This window comes from Aptenodytes forsteri, unplaced genomic scaffold (genome assembly GCF_000699145.1).
Source record: "Aptenodytes forsteri isolate BGI_AS27 unplaced genomic scaffold, ASM69914v1 Scaffold382, whole genome shotgun sequence".
Lineage (NCBI taxonomy): Eukaryota > Metazoa > Chordata > Aves > Sphenisciformes > Spheniscidae > Aptenodytes > Aptenodytes forsteri.
Window position 1 is genome coordinate 1,613,838 of NW_008794625.1, and position 12,711 is coordinate 1,626,548.

The following is a 12,711-nucleotide window of genomic DNA, read 5'->3' on the forward strand; positions in this document are numbered from 1 at the left end:
GATTAAAGGCTATTAAAAGTAAAAGAAGTTTGCATTTTCAAACCTTTTGAACAATTATATCAGTGTCTGATTTTGAGAAGCTTATTCTGAAACATTTAAAAGGGGCCTGATCATCACACATGAAAAGCACCTGCAGTCTAAAACTTCTGCTAGATTTTTGCAGAAATCTTAATGTCTGAGCTCTCCAGATAGTAAAGCCCAATTATTCCTTCAGTACTCATGGCTTTTGAAACCCCTTCCCCAGACAGCAATATTTTACGCCTATTTCAAGGACATTTGAGTTTTTGCTGGTGGTCTATAGTTCCCCAGAAGCTCACACATCTGGTATTCCTTTTAGTATATTTCTCTGTAGATGGATAAGACTGCAATTTGGATCAACTGTGGAAAATCCCTTTGCACCCCCTGGCTATCCATTGATAATTGCAGCCTTCTGTACCCAGCAGTTCTTAAGAGATGCAATTTGCAGTACACAGTTCTGTACAACAGCGAAGCAAAGCTCCAATTCCCATTTCATGTAAACAGTGACTCAGATCACTTGAATAGGGCAACATTTTATCAATATCACTAAGAGATCAGAATCAGTCCAACCCTGCAAGCTTTAAGATTTTTATTAATTATTGTGGGGCTGCTGGAAGCCTATGTTTCTTTTCAAACAAATTACCTTTCAAACATCTCTATCTCAGCTCACTTTGCTTTTTTCTCCAGAGTTGCCTCCTTATTTTCATGGGAGAAAAAAAATGTGTTAAGTTCTTTACATACAGTTCAGTGCCTGCCTACTGTGAGCACAGCCAAATCCCATGGTGACTGGATGCCTACAGCCCAATTCACTGCACTCCTCCTTTCAATAAGCAGGCAAGGCAAAGAATGGAATAATTTTGCTTATCTACTGCTTGCTGCTCAGTTGCAGCAATGGGTGGGGAGGCAGCACCATCTCTCACCCTGTACAGATATTTTTCATCTGCCTGCCCTGAAATTGAAATTTTGAAATGTTTATAAATAACTAAAAACCTGCCTGTATTAAATGCAGTGTGATATCTGCAAAATTACTTTTCAAGGTAATGAGTGTAACAGAAGCCAAAACACAGAAGGTTGAATATCTTAGGAGCAGCCTGTGCCAGCAAATAAACACAGAACTCTTGTAAGTATCAAACTGCAGAGCAGTTTAGAACCAGTGTAATTTATTTAGGGAACAATAAGCATCTATTTGTGCTGGGCAGGTGGCCAAGGTGAACAAATGAAAGATGTATATGTAATTGAATATTAGATGAGCCATCATTTCATTTCACCACCATTTGTCTCTTGGAATATCTGTAACCAACCCTGCTGAACAAAACATTACAAAATAAAGGTGGCTGTCAGACTACCTCCTCCAAAGCCAAGCAAACAGCTGGGCTGAAGCAAATAATGACAATTTGAAAGAAAATATTCTGAGATGGTGGCTACCCACTTTGTTAAGTGATTAAATCAAGACCAACATCAGTCTAACATATGGAGATCTAGTCAGTGGCATCTCTGTCTTCCTGGATGGATCATAAATTAGCTGGCAGGTAGGAGATAGATTGGAGATGCAGCTGGCTAACCTGTATTGACACAAAGCAACTAATCAACCCACCCTGCATAACAAACCCCAGAGATATATGGGCATCAACTATTAAGCTGAGGTATTACAATATTTTATCATCCACTTGCTGTGTAACCCATCAGGAAGTAATTAGTATAAATATTATTCAAGGGTCTGTGTAACGTCTTCTTCAAGAATATTCCCAAGACCATTACAGAACTTTGGAGAACATTGGTTCACCTGTTACACATTATTTCTACACAAGAAGAGGTAGTGGTCTTTGGGGGCCTAAATGTTTAACTGGCAATTCTGACTGAAAATATTCCCAATGTTTTCTAACATAGCCACTGTTCGTAATGCGATGAGACTCACATCTTCTGTACATGTGTAAAAGTGACTTGATAGCTGAACTGAAATTCTGAAGTACACAACTACAGATAAGTATTATTTTAAGTCACAGCATTTTAAGCAAATAAAGCAGAGCAATAAATACGTAAACAAATATAAACACAGCTGTTAAAACTGTTCTGTTTTGCACTGTAAAGCTGTGATTTAGTGCTGCTGAGAAATACATTCTAAAAGCTAGGAGGTTCTGCAATCATAATTAGCAGAAAGAACAAAAATGAAAAAAGAACTAATAATCAAAATGGTTTGAACCAAGTCCCTTTTCTATCTTATAACCCCAAACCCACAACTTTTAGTCCCCCAAAATGCATTTTAAGTTAAAATAATCTGGAAAACAGAGAGTTTGAAAATATAAGTAGAACTCAAAAAAATATATATAATAAAAGACAGACTAGATACTAGCAAATAAAAATTAAAAAATAAGGGAAACACATGTCCATAAATGTAAAGGTTTTGGCTACTTGCTCCTGTCATAGAAAAAAGAATTAGAAGTAATATGTAACTGGAACAAAATTCAGGCTCAGGCATCTCTACCTGAAAGCTAATGGTAAACTTTTAATACTTAAAGACATAAATGAAATTACTGGAGATCAGAGAGGATTAATTTACACAGAAAAATTAACCATGAGCTTGTTCTGTTGTGCTACCAAGGACCTCAAGCTTTCACTAACATTATCAGGAATGGTAATGTATGCAAGAGAACAAAGCATTCAAGATCCAGCTAAGTGACAGCAAAGGAAGAATAAAATAACAGCCTGCCTGAAAGGTGTAAACATCTAAGAGGAACAACTTACCAGGTAGTGTCATGTCACAACAGTGTTCAGAAATGACTGCTTTGACCTAAGCAGTTGATGTCATACAAAATTGAATTCAGCAGTGAATATGTTACATATTGCAAAGCTTTTTCAGGGACAAAACTGGTTCCAATATACAAAGCAGTATTTGAGAGAGTCCACAGGACAACGATTGTCTGTCTCATCCAGTAAGGTACATTTCAGCTTAAGGAAGAGGAGGAGGACTTTTTCTTCAAAAGGACACTTACTGGAGCATGCAGGTCACAGGAAATATGACCTATCAGCTTGGAAGCTCAAAACAGAAATGTCTTGTCCCAGCCAGTGACTCAACAAGAGAAGTGACCAGAGTAGTTTGACCAGACCCAACTATCATAGCCATATAGCCTACCTATAGCTCAAATACCTAGGAAATATTTTTGCTTTTATTTCCTGGCATGAATTCTAGCTTTGTAAAATGCAAATGTTTTGCTTTCTCAGCTACACAGAATTTGTGTTTCAATCATTTCATTATTTTGCTAGATTCAAAGTACTTCAAAAGTTGATAAGAAGATTTGCTTCCTTCCCCTGCATTTCTTTTGCTATACATATGTTAAACAACACTTCAGAGAGAAATCTCAATTGTCAAGAGCTCTTGCAGCCATGCATCAATCTTTTTAATAGAGTTCACTGGGGGTTTCCCCCCCCTCTTCACAATAGTAACTAAGACAGACTCTATAAATTCTGGGATTTTGGTCTGCAAATAAAAATCTCCTGGACGTGCCCTTGCATTTATAAATGTGTTAGTTACTATGAGATTTTTGCATTGCTTACTTTTAGCAGCTCATGGCAAGAAACAAATCATAGTAAATCTAAGATCAGGTCATTAATTTTACTGCAATTCAAATGCAGTAAGAATACTTCACAGGACTCAGAAGCTGAAGGGGAAAAGGTCTCCATTTTAAAACAAAAAAAAAGACCCTCAAAGCTTGCGTTCCCCAAAACATTTAGACCCATCAGTGACTTCCCTGAGATTTCCGCCCCCCCCAGCAAACACTTTGAGCAGAAATGACATTGTATTTGCTGGCAATTTCATCCTTTGAAACATACAGGTTTTCATCAGAAAGCCTGCACAGAAAGTATTATTTCTTCATTTTAATGTTACTGAATATATACCTGATTTGCACAGACAGCTCTGAATGGGCTAACTCTTGTTCTCCCAACAGTGTTTATCTGAAGGTTAGAAGTCAAAATGGGGGTCATAAGAAAACCTAACCATCCAGAAACCAATTTTTCAAAGCAATTTTTGAACCTCGTAAGACAATACAAACGAACGATGCAGAACTCGATTCTCTAAAAACTCCTCTTAAGCTAAAGAAGCAGTGGCTTTTGGTCATGAATTCTAAGCACTCTGGACCCAATTTACAATAGGTGTGCTGAATGAATTGTCTCGTATTACAGCTCACAGAGTGATTTATGTAAGAATAATCAGTTTAGATAAAAGCTCTGCCTAGTATGCTATCCACTGTCTCTAACAGTGATCAGCAAGAGTATAAGAATGGTGATGTTCTCCAAGCCTTCATAAGGCATGGCTTAAGGGTTTCGTCAGCCACAGATGGCCTCCTGGTATCCGACAGCTCACAAATATTTTCTTCTTTGAATTTGTGCACTCCCATTTTGAGACCCTGACAACCATTTGACTGTATTATATACCTCTATGGCAAGGAGTTTCACCCTCTTCAGCAGCAAAATCAAACCTGAGTTTAGACGTTCATTGTACTGGCCTTGTGTTTAAATTTCTTTCTACCAGATAAAGCATCTAATATTGCCTAACTTGTCTATAAATGTCTACAATCAGGTAAAAAAGAAAAAATTTCCAAAACATAGCTCGCATGGTACTAAAGGCAGACATCTGCAAAAGGACTTTCTAACAGAAGTGCAAAGTGAATCTAGGTGAATCTTTTGTTAAAAAACTTATGAGGGGAAATATTTGGAAAGTTGAAAGGAGAAAGGTAATATTCATTACAAGAGTTAAGCTTTTCCATTATTTGCCTAGGTTAATATACATTTACACGTGCTTGAGTGATCTTCTTTTAAAATATTAGCACTTGCCTAGCTTTCTTTTGGGCAGTTACACCTTCCCATTTTTTCCAAGATTTATTCAGAAGTAAATTTGTTCACAAGAAAATGCTTTAGATAATTCTTTTAAAAACTCTGCAATACAAGTTATCTCTACCTGCTAAAGTTTAAAAATTTCATTTTAGTGAATGCTATTTATCATCCTTGTTACCACCGGTGAAAAATAAAATAGAAATCTATCTGGAGGATAAATCATGGAGCAGCGTCTGGGAGTCAAGCAGAAGAAAGTTCTGCATTTCCTGCACTTCTATAAACTGACTCGCCCCTAAAGGTGCGTTGTGGTAGGAGGTTAGAAGCGGATGAGGCCATCACACTGTGGAGCAATTTGGTAAATATTCTGGTGATTTTCTCTTGTGGAGCTCTTTTCTCATCAAACATTTTCCTAGTGAATTATTCACTGAGGAATAAACTTCAAATAACCCCTCATTCATTTCCTAGCTTTGTTATAAAACTAGAAATCAAATCATCACAAGCTTATTCAGCCAAACAAATAAACATCTACTTGTCTAAGTTAGTTAAATTAAAAGTAGCCAAACCAAAACAAAACAGAAAAAAAAGCCCTCTCAGCTGAGTTTATTCTTAATTAAACACAACAGACCAAATGTTGTGGTGCTATGCACCTCAGGAAACTTCAGGGACTACAGAAAGCTCCAGATTAGATTACTGTATATCATACAGAAATCCACGAGGAATTTTGCCCGGCTACAGAAATGTTTTGCTTTATGTTTCCACATGGAGTTTCTTTAGATGGTCAATCAGAGACAGAAGATTCTGCTCACAGTTTTCTTACCCTTAGCCTCTTCTGAACTTTTTTCCCCAAAGTAAAAAAATGAGTTATTTCTGTGTGAGGATGCAAGATTGAGAGAGTGATTTAAAAAGTCCCAGGTAATATATATCCAAAGCTTGGGAATGTTTGCCCTCTCTCAAACGCAAATCACTTCCTGTTCCCTACTGGCAAATGTATTTGACAAACAGGCATCCGTGATACTTAATGCAGCACTTGAAAATGGTCTTTTGAGGACTGCATTATACAGCTCTTGTGTCCCAAGCACCACAGGTTTTAGGGCCTGCCAAAACAGAGGTGCAGGACAGCACCTTTCCAAGGTTGAACAGGGGATATTTAAGAGGAGGAGGTACATAAGTTGTTAATTGTGTGTACCTAGGGTAAAGGTGTATTTATTCTCGCTATCCTCAGAGACATGCTGTTAATACAACACTGAGAGCGGGCTAATAAACCAGCCTATACAACTGGATTTTCTAAACTCAGTATTATGCTAATGCAATAATTCAACATTTTATTAACCTGGGAAATGGCAGAGCTCAGTTGTGTCTGCTCAGACCAGAACTCTCTCAAGTCTCTTGGAACCTATTGGAGGATAGACACAACAAACACATAAATAATGGAAAAACATGAGCTCATCTACTCGGCCAATGGAAAGTTTACTCATTTCTTATTTCCCAGACCTGGACTGGGAAGAAGAAAAAAAAAAAAGGCAAGGAAAAACCAGACAACTTTTGCTACTATAGTATGAGTTTTTCTGATGACTGCAGGGTGCTGTAACCTCTGCAATGCTACACTGTCCTTCTCATAGTAACATGGAAGGAGGGCAGGGTAATGACCCTTCTTTCTTTCACACATACTAGAAAGTGTCACAATTCAAGATCTCAAAGTTGCAGAAGGCAGTAACTCTTGCTAGACTTTATAGTGCAAACAATTACAGAGGAATAAGAGGGTTTCTGCATCCTTCTTTGTCACTATCTGCACAAAGACCAGGGCTAATCTGAGCCTTTAAAATTTGAAAAAGTTACATTACCTCTGGCAAGTCCATACAACCTGTATATTCAAAGTTTCACTCAGACCTACTTGTAAATTATTTTAATACATCGGGGAAAAAAATGTGTATTTTCTGCACAGTATAGTCATATTTCTGTTATTTCAATTTCCTTCCCTGGTTAGATGGAAATGCAACTGGAAAGCTGAGGACATTTTGCAAAGCCCAATATTTCAGTGAAAAGCATTTTCAGGGTAGACCTTGAGCAACCTTAACCGCAACGTATCTGATCAAAAACCTGCAACTAAAGCTTTGCACACAGGGCTGGATGGACCTAAAGAAAAGCATATGACACTCATTTCATCACCCAATAAAAGCAATTTCTAGCCAGCTGTATGCAAAACTTGGTGCTCAACAAATAAGAATAATTCTTAATTCAAGGGCTGTTTTCTCACCTCCTGCCAATGTGAGATTAGTCAGCATGACATCGATTGGAGGAACTGAAAGTGCCAGAGATTTGGAAAGGGAATGGATGACAATTTCATGGCAATTGAAGACTAATTATACTTATCTAGCAAATATAATATTTATATATATAAAATAATCACTACATGTTCAATGTTTTATTAAAAGAAAAGGGAATGGACAAACCCCCTTTCATTTTCCTTATCATAAAATCTGATGAAAACCTGATAAAAATATACATATATATCTCCTCCTGGCTACTTTATACAGTCCTCTCTTCCTCAGGCTCCTAATTCCTGCCTACAGGTTACATAGAAGAATATATACTCACTGCTCTGGGCTGAGTTCTGCTGGGCACAGGGTACCTAAAAAGCAGATGTTGCGATACCTGCACCTGTTCTGTGAAATGTGCTGTTCTGTTTATTATACATTCACTTGTCCCAGGGACTGTACATGTTACCTATGGCAGATATGAGTTTAAAAAAACCCTGTATGCGGCTTTCTTTCCAAAAGGCAGGCATAACCTACTTTGTCTCATTACTTTGTACTTTTGAAGGTAGATAACCTGAGCTAGAAAATATCTCTGAGAGCACATTGCTTGGCTCAGTTTCATTGGCCAGCCAGGCTTGCTAAAGAATACATTTTAATAGGCTACCATCTGCAACCTTCCTATTATAGTCTCTTTTCCAGGATGTGCGGTATGTGACAACTTTGTTAAATGCATAGAGGAGTAATAGCATCATAGAATCATAGAATAGTTTGGGTTGGAAGGGGCCTCTAAAGGTCATCTAGTCCAACCCCCCTGCCGTGGGCAGGGACATCTTCAACTAGAGCAGGTTGCTCAGAGCCCCGTCCAACCTGACCTGGAATGTTTCCAGGGATGGGGCATCCATCCATGCAATGATCTACCATGCAACATTATTTCAGAGCGACACATGCTGGCATTCAAATTATGCCATTCCTTTCTAGAAAGCAAATGACCATAACTTCAAGGAGGAAAGTAATTCTGAGAGTTATGATGTATTACGATGTATTTGAACCTAAGTTTAAGTCCTTAAATTAAAAGCAAATTAATTTTGTAACATCAGGGGCACTCAGAGGAAGGAGATAAAGCAAAAAGAAACAAAAATTTCCGTGCATTTGGACCTTCCCCAACAGATCTTGCTCACTGTTGCAAGGGACTAAGAGCTCGGTGTTTCCATTCTCTTCTTCCTCCCACAGCTACTAAGAATAGGGATGTCCATTAATGCGTAGAATCATAGAACGGTTTGGGTTGGAAGGGACCTTTAAAGATCATATAGTTCCAACCTCCCTGCTGTGAGCAGGGACATCTTTCACTAGATCAGGTTGCTCAAAGCTCCATCCAGCCTGACCTTGAACACTTCCAGTGATAGGCATCCACAACTTCTCTGGGCAACCTGTTCCAGTGTCTCACCACTCCCATCGTAAAGAGTTTCTTCTTTTGTACTTTCAACGTCATTGTCATTTCTTCAGGATCTCGGTTTTTAGTAGTCATGGGACTTGATAATTCTCCCCAGAAGTGTGCCTGAGCACTTCATTAACAATATATAACATGCTTTTTTACTGTCCTGTGAATTAGAGAAGCAGAATGGGGAAATTCTACAGTCTTCCTCAGTCATTCAGGATACATCTAGGAAAGGAAATATATCACCTCTCCTCTCCTCTTCCCCCTAGGAGTATTGCTTTGCTTTGCTTGTGCTCTGAGCTCCCAAATCTAGAGGTAAACTGCAGAGGTATGGCACAAAGTCTAAGACCTAGCCCTGTTAAACCCCACTCCAGAGCTTATTCACTTACACCACTGTTGTCATGTGGGCTATTGGTGGGCTTGAAAATAGAATTAATAACAAATACTAAGTAGATCGGCTTTAGTATAGAAATAAAATCACCATTCTGATAAATGAAAACTAAACTGATTTGTACCTACTGAGGTCTTACTGTTATCAAACTTATTACTCAATTCAATGACAAAGATCTTTTAGCCTCCCACAAAATTAGGTAGATTTCTTCACCAAAATAGCTTTGTATGTATTTTTAAAGGTTAATGTTCTCTTTTGAAATACATATGTTAATGTGGACTAGCACGTTATTCTGTTTTTCTATTTCTAAAACTTCAATCCTGAGTTTCATTGAAACATGGCAATATTCTACCATTGCTAAAATCTAGATGAATAAGCTGGAGATATTTGGCAACAATTACCAAATGATGAAACAAGTCAGCTCATTGTATCACACAGGAAGGAAAACAGATTTAATTAAAATGTCATTCCTTGGATATGTGCAGAGGTTTCTTATCACCCATAAACCAAAATAATAATTTTGTAGTTCTGTGAAAGTAGACAAGCTAACAATATGAGATTTGTACTATGTATGAGAAGAAAAAAGAAAGAGAGAAATATAACAGCAATATGACATGTTGCTAATTGAGTACAAATTTTGTACTGATAAGATGCTTCATATTTAAATGTCCAATTTCCTTCACAATAGTACACCAAGGTGTACAACAATAAGCATTGACTGAAGGGGATATGTTCATACGATTATGATACCTGCTTCAGAACTAATCTCTCTGAAAAAGATGCAACACACATATTGGAGCTATCCAACAGATGTAGAGAATATTTGAGATGGGGCATTTGTGGATATGTGATGGGGGAGAGGAGGATACGGATATGTGAAAAGAGGATATGGATATGTGAGAGGAGGGGCTTGGGGAGGGTTGTTTTGTTTTGTTTTGTTTTGTTTTGTTTTAAAAACTCCTCTAAAATGTTGACCACTAACTAATCAAAGCAAGAAACCTCGTGGAGGAGGTTTTGCATGGATGGAAATATCAAGCTTGGAAAAAGCAAACTGAAAGATGTCTACCTGAAAAGAAACAAAGATATAAGGAAGAAATTTTTTACGCTGAGAGTGGTGAAACACTGGCACAGGTTGCCCAGAGAGGTGGTGGATGCCCCATCCCTGGAAACATTCCAGGTCAGGTTGGACAGGGCTCTGAGCAACCTGATCTAGTTGAAGATGTCCCTGCCCACGGCAGGGGGGTTGGACTAGATGACCTTTAGAGGTCCCTTCCAACCCAAACTATTCTATGATTCTATATTCAGCTCAGTGCACAGGCAGCAATGATGGACAAAATTTATTTCAACCACTTTTTCAAACTGAACAGAGCTTGAGGCCAAATTCCCCACTTTGTAAATAAATGGACTTGGAGTAAGAGAGTTATGTTTTGCCATCTTTTGGTCATGAAAGAACTGATCAAGTTCTTATCATTTTTTTCCTCAAGCTAAAAATCACAGTTTCATTATATATATATGTGTGTGTGTGTGTGTGTATATATATATAAAGTATTTAAGTGCTAAATGCTTTCATCCAAATCCTGCTGCTTTCACTTTGGATTCAATCAGAATTTGCCTGTCCATTAAACATTTCACAAAAATACATTATTGCTAGCATCCATGAGTTAGAGCAGAAGTTGTTCCAAGTTTTCAGTACTTCTTGTGATAAAGTGTGAATGTGACTTGAAAATCCATTACACTCTAGTCTTCTTACTAGATAATGATGTTACAGGCATTGACTTAGTATCTTCAAATCCTATTTCGTAACATCTCATTCTTTGAAATTACACTTAGGTTTCTGGTAGGCTTTTCCTTTCCAACTTACAGAAAACAGTTTCCTTAAGAGCTTTAACAATTATTTCCTTAGTAGCTCTATTTCCTTCCTTCATAGATACAAATTACTTTTGCAGTGGCTTGCGAGCATGATGATTTCATTGCAGAAATATCAACAGGTCAATAATCAAGAACAGAGAATCTCCTGTGCTAGGTGCTGTGGATGAATAACATGATGAAAACAGTTTTTCAGAAGGAAAAAAGGAAGTGTAAACATCAATATAGTACTTCACACTGACATTAATTTCCTCACCCCATTTAACTATGCAGATCTCAAAGTGCACTGGGGAGATAAAAATAGGATTTAAGTTGTGAAACTTGGAGTTAAAGCCAAAGACCATACTGAGCCAAAACAAACTCTGAAGCTAAGTTAAAGATCTGGCATGAAAGAAAACAAATGGTATAAACCAAAATAAAAACTACAGCAGGCCAGAATAGTACTTGACCAAACAAATAAGCCACCCTGGGAAAACATATTTTTTAACATTATCTGGACAATGTACTAACAGAGAGTTGAACAAAACTCTTTCCCTTAGAAACTCTTCCCCACCGTATGCATTAAAGTATATTCAACATCAGCATAGGCATGATCTCAGAGTTCCCCCTGTGAACTGCTACCTGAGGAGACTACAGGCCACAGGTTAGGAAAATGCATGTCCTTACGGATCAATGAATAATGGCAATTTGATTATCCTCACAAGGTGTAATGGAAGTTAACACTTAGAAATATGCGCAATTGGTTTTCATTACCATTCCCCATTATCATCAGTTGTCAAAAATCACCTTCTATGATGGACTTCAAACAAATTTTCCGCTTAAAATAATATCACCACTCTCAGAGAAAAAAGTAATGGGTATATAGTATTTCACCATACACATAAATTATCTTTAACTTCTAAATTAGAGCAGTTCCTCAAACAGGTTTTTTTTAGGTGAAAGCTGCAGTTCTGATTAGTTTTAACTGCGTGGTGAATGCTCACTGTTAGGATGCCCAATGTTCATTAGAACCAAAGACATCTAAATTAGAAACTAATTTTGAAAATGTTTTACCTTAAATTCCATTTGCATCTCAATGTTAGATGCAGATTAGATGTCAAACTTTAGGCACCTGAGGAAGAAAACTATGAACTTTCAGTAACATTAATGCTAGAATATAGTCTTGCACTATTTTTTCTACTAACAGTTCAATGAAATGCAACATTACCTGAATCCAAGCAAAGATTTTTAAAATGTTCCTAGTTCTGTTAACCTATGCTGTTAAGCCTTAATTCTAACTGAATCCTATTCACACAGCTCTCTCAACGTTTCTTTGTTTAGCCATAAAATGCCTGGTTTTGTCAATAGACATTTAAGGGTACCTAAACAAATAGGGCAAAGTCCAGAATGAAATAGAATTAATATTTTGGGACCTAAGAATCTAATATGAGCCTGACAAGCACTGATGAGTTCCTGTGCTCACTCTGCCTCCTTCTCTTCTCCATCTAGAAAAAGAGATCAACTACAATCTGCTGTTAGGTAATCACCAGCGGTGAAGATGCTCCAAAATACATTTCACTCACACAAGAAAGAATCATAGAATCATTGAGGATGGAAAAGACCTCTAAGATCATCGAGTCCAACCGTCAACCCAACACCACCCACTAAACCATGTCCCTAAGTGCCTCATCTACTCGTCTTTTAAATACCTCCAGGGATGGGGACTCAACCACTTCCCTGGGCAGCCTCTTCCAATGTTTAACCACTCTTTCAGTAAAGACATTTTTCCTCACGTCCAATCTAAACCTCCCCTGGCACAACTTGAGGCCATTTCCTCTCGTCCTATCGCTTGTTACTACCTCCTTTCAGGGAGTTGTAGAGAGCGATGAGGTCTCCCCTCAGCCTCCTTTTCACCAGGCTTATTCATAAATAAGGGC